General features: G+C 35.0%; 1 pseudogene; it reads left to right on the plus strand.

The window, feature by feature from the left end:
- Positions 1-3,563: 3,563 nt before the first annotated feature.
- Positions 3,564-4,775, plus strand: LOC149229910 (cytoplasmic 60S subunit biogenesis factor REI1 homolog 1 pseudogene; annotated as a pseudogene).
- The last annotated feature ends 312 nt before the right edge of the window (positions 4,776-5,087 follow it).

Genomic DNA, 5,087 nt, shown 5'->3' on the forward strand with positions numbered 1-5,087 from the left:
TGGTATAGGAGTAGTCCATAGAGTTCAAAAAAATGGCCATAATGTTGGGTATCTCCCCAAACAACCTACATGTACTCCTCAAGTATTTGATGGGTCTACACAACCACCTACAAAAGTAATTGATGTTTTTTAAATCTAGATCGATGGACAAAGCTTACATACAAGAACAATACCTAGAGAACATAAGCGAGAAGAAAAGGAAATCAAGTGGTTCGAAGCAGAAGGAGCACCAAGGTGCTTCTAAGGAGGGAAAGAAGAAGTGGAAAGGGTGAACATATAAAAGGATGAAAGCCACAAGTCACCAGTGCAAACATCCCAACAACCACTACAATAATTTTAAGATTGATGGTTGTACAAAGGTAAAGTGTTGCAAGTTGCATCCAAAGCTTAACTTGAAGATAAAAAAGAAAGATATAAAGAAGAAGAATCTCATGGCCACTGATTCAAGTAACCGGGTTGAGAATAGCTCGGACGTGGATGAGAATATCATCTATACATCAATGCAGAAGGAGGTGAACCTAAGTAGTGTTCAACAACAGGAAGAGAAGGAAATTACCAAACTATTCCACATAAAGATACAAGTCAAGAAGACAAAGATTAATGCTTTATCTGACTTGGGATCATAGGAAAATATCATTGTGGCAAAGATAGTCAACAAATTGGGATTGGAAGTTCATGATCATATAAGCCCATATCCATCAGGATGGGTGCAATGTTCTAGTAGTTGTCGCAATTTCTTCTTCACCTCACTTGCTTTCATAGTAGACTACCTATACACCCCAATGTTTGTTAATGGGGATTCTGGCAATAGATGCATCTCATGTTCCACTTCTTTCTTGGGTGGTAACCCTTTAGGTTCCTAGAAAACATCCTCGTATTCTTGTAGCAACTCTTCTAGTTGTTGTTTTGGTTTTTAGTACACCCCTCCATGGATGACTATTCTCTCACTGACTCTTCTATTGATTGATTTTCTCTTAAAAACAATAAAGCATACTTCTTTCTAGAACTGGTCATTTTTTGGGCTTCATTGGCACTTATAAGTGAAATTTTTTTACTTACCCTTGTGTGTGTTGATGGTGAAGGATTTTGCATGGAACAAGTATTAATTACACGTTGTGCACAATTAGTTATATTTATATTAACACATTACATATTAATATTAATATACATGTATAGTGTTGAAATAATTTACATTTTTATTATATTTAGAATTGCTTTATCTTAAACTTGAGTGTTACTTAGATTTGAATGGGCTCTTTTGGATAAAAGGAGTCATTCATGGAGTTTAGTGTAGAGACTTGAGGTGCAAAAGAGAAGCGGAGGAAGAGATTTGGGGTCATTCACGGAATTTTAAGGTTGAAGCCAAAATGTAATTTATGGGGTAAAGGAAGAGAAGGAAATTACCAAACTATTCCACATAAAGATACAAGTCAAGAAGACAAAGATTAATGCTTTATCTAACTTGGGATCACAGGAAAATATCATTGTGGCAAAGATAGTCAACAAATTGGGATTGGAAGTTCATGATCATACAAGCCCATATCCATTAGGATGGGTGCAATGTTCTAGTAGTTGTCACAATTTCTTCTTCACCTCACTTGCTTTTATAGTAGACTACCTATACACCCCAATGTTTGGTAATGGGGATTCTGGCAATAGATGCATCTCATGTTCCACTTCTCTCTTGGGTGGTAACCCTTTAGGTTCCTAGAAAACATCCTCGTATTCTTGTAGCAACTCTTCTAGTTGTTGTTTTGGTTTTTAGTACACCCCTCCATGGATGACTATTCTCTCACTGACTCTTCTATTGATTGATTTTCTCTTAAAAACAATAAAGCATACTTCTTTCTAGAACTGGTCATTTTTTGGGCTTCATTGGCACTTATAAGTGAAATTTTTTACTTACCCTTGTGTGTGTTGATGGTGAAGGATTTTGCATGGAACAAGTATTAATTACACGTTATGCACAATTAGATATATTTATATTAACACATTACATATTAATATTAATATACATGTATAGTGTTGAAATAATTTACATTTTTATTATATTTAGAATTGCTTTATCTTAAACTTGAGTGTTACTTAGATTTGAATGGGCTCTTTTGGATAAAAGGAGTCATTCATGGAGTTTAGTGTAGAGATTTGAGGTGCAAAAGAGAAGCGGAGGAAGAGATTTGGGGTCATTCACGGAATTTTAAGGTTGAAGCCAAAATGTAATTTATGGGGTAAATAGGTCACTTGACATTTTCACTATAAATTTTCTTCTAAGAGGTTTTGGAACTTAATATGAGAGAGTGTTTAGAAGGGAGCAAAGAAGCTTTAGTATATTCCCACATATCAACTAATAGTTAAATATTCTTACCAAGCACTTGGCAAGAGGGAAGTTTGATGAATTCGAAAGTAGACTTGGATTGATACATAATTCCTTCCTCACTAAGAAGAAGCTTTTAGAATTATTGCTTGAATAGGAATCTCTACATAGGTTTAGTGTGAACAAAGAAGATGTCATTTCAAATATTTTGGAAAAAGCAAATTTAAAATAGTAATTTTATTTGAGAATTGACTTTATTAAAAAAAGTGAATCTCATATTTAGCTGAAATAAGTCTATAAAGCTATATTTCATGCATGCATGACATGGAATAGAAGTAAACTAAAAAATATATTAGGGCTTTGGTCTTGGCAGAAAGTATAAAGATAGGTCGAGATAGTGGTTTTCACACAAACTTGAGAAATTGAGCAAGTTGTGAGACAGAGAGAGATAGATGGAGAACCAAGGAAAGATGCATTTTTGACAATGCATGCTTCCATATAGATATCGTACAATTTTGTACAATCATATGGAACAATTTCATATGGTCATATGAACATGCCATACATACAAACTCTTAAATAAATCGAGCACAAATTTAATGTTGTTTTTAGTAGGTTGTCTCTAAAGCAAGTTTTTCAAGCTCAATTTAGAGTGAGTTTTAACATACCTGCAATGTTGTTTTTTAATAAATAATTTGAGAATTTTTTGTAATTTTTTAAGCAGAATGAAAATTAATTTAGAATAATTACCTATGTGAAATTGATTTATATATTAATAAATATTCAATTAAAATATTAAAAAAAAATCAAACTTAAAAAAACATATTTTTAATTTACTTAATTTAGTGGAATTGAAAGAAAAAAAAACATTCCACTAGATTTGCACTTGTAAAACGTAGTCGGTATGAGGCCACAATATGGTTGAGGATGCCTCCTTGATCCTTAGGAAGACTGGATATCTTGCTTATTGGGTGAGGATCATAATCTTATGAAGGAATAACTATAGTCGATGAGCACTTTAATCACCGAGTGGGATTGTTGTACATTTTTACTAGTAATGAGGATGCGTTCCGGCCGACGTGAAAGGTCAGACGTGATGACCTGACGTTTCCGGACATGAAAGGCCAATGTGGTATAAATCAAAGGGCAGTTTTCTATTTTCAAAAGCATAGAGTGAGAGTGAAGGAAGTATATAACGTTCACAGAGCCCAAGTAAGTAAGGGGACCATTGAATTTTAATAAAACAACAATGGCATCTGGCTGCAGCACCTGCAATGCCCAATTCGACGAGGAGGAAGAGCAGGTATTTCATCGCAAGTCTCAATGGCACCGCTACAATCTCAATAGAGAGGTATATGCATTAATTAATTAATTTGTTATTCATCACGCCTCTGAATAGAATGCAATGGACAGTGTAGTATTTTAAGATTTATCTGTCTTTTACTTTAACTTGTGAAATGTATTTCACCTTAACGGAAATTATTAATGCATTCTCATTCTGAATTTCTTAGGCTGTTGGCGTTCCTCCAGTGACAGAAGCTTTATTTGAAAATAGACAGCAAGCTTTTCGTGATGAACGGTCGAAGAGGAAGCAGATGTATGGCAGCGGCCTTTTTAGCAGCTCCTCCGAATCACCACAGTGGGATGCCACCCGCTGCTTCATATGTGATTTCAGGGCAGATGCAGGGACCGTTGAGAGGTGTATAGAGCATATGCACAAGCAGCATGGCCTTTTTATTCCTCATGCCGAATCTTTGAAAGATCCCCGAGGATTACTCAGTTACCTTGGGGTTAAGGTATGTTTATTTATATTTCATGAGAATACGATGTAAACTATATCATATTATTTCTCCTCTTTCAACTAATTTCAAGCTCAGAATTGGAATTGAAGTCTTATTCTCTTTTCCCTTTTTCCTTTTTTATGCCATCGCAGGTTACCAACGGTTTCATTTGTTTGTATTGCAATGAGGAACGACAACCATTTTCAAGCCTAGAAGCTGTTAGGAATCATATGATCTCTAAAAGCCACTGCAAATTACACTATGGAGATGGAGATGAAGAAGAAAATAGGCATTTAGATCAGTTTTATGAAACGCAAATAGTGGCTGCACAAAAAGAAGTTGAATTCGAGTTGGGGTTAGGAGGTACTGAACTAGTCATCAAGAGAAAGTCTGAAGATGGAACAACATCAGAGTCAAACAAGATACTTGGTTCTCGTCAATTTCTTCGTTATTACCATCAGAAGCCACGCCCCACAGCTGACAGAGATCATGCTATTTCTGCTGCTGCATTACAACATAGCAGGCATCGAAACATGTGTTTGCAAGGAGTGCTAACTAAAGACAAACTTGACCAGATATCGCGGCTGCGCAATCAGGAAACTAGAAACTACCGATCTCGTGATGCAAAATCTAGCTATCGCCAGCCCCGTCCAAACAAAATAAAATCTTTCCATAAGTAGTATTACTAATTCAAATATCCTACCTCCTACCTACATTGACATGGCAAACGTTTTTATACTCAATTACAAAAAGATGATATTTTAGAGTAGATTGCTCATATTGAAATAATTATAATTTAGTTCACATCATTGAAATATTTTATTTATGATAAAAAAATATTGCATTTGAGTATTACTTAATTTCAATAATATTAATGCCAATAACATTCTTGTTCACTTGGTTTGTTCATTACCAAGAGTGTTGGAAGACATTAGCCAAGGAAATGTATGGGAGGAAATGTAGCACACCTATTAAGAGATTCCTCATGGAAG

The sequence above is a fragment of the Pinus tabuliformis genome, chromosome J, assembly GCF_031772625.1.
Source record: "Pinus tabuliformis cultivar Carrire ecotype Pingquan chromosome J, CPIR1, whole genome shotgun sequence".
Classification (NCBI taxonomy): Eukaryota; Viridiplantae; Streptophyta; class Pinopsida; order Pinales; family Pinaceae; genus Pinus; species Pinus tabuliformis.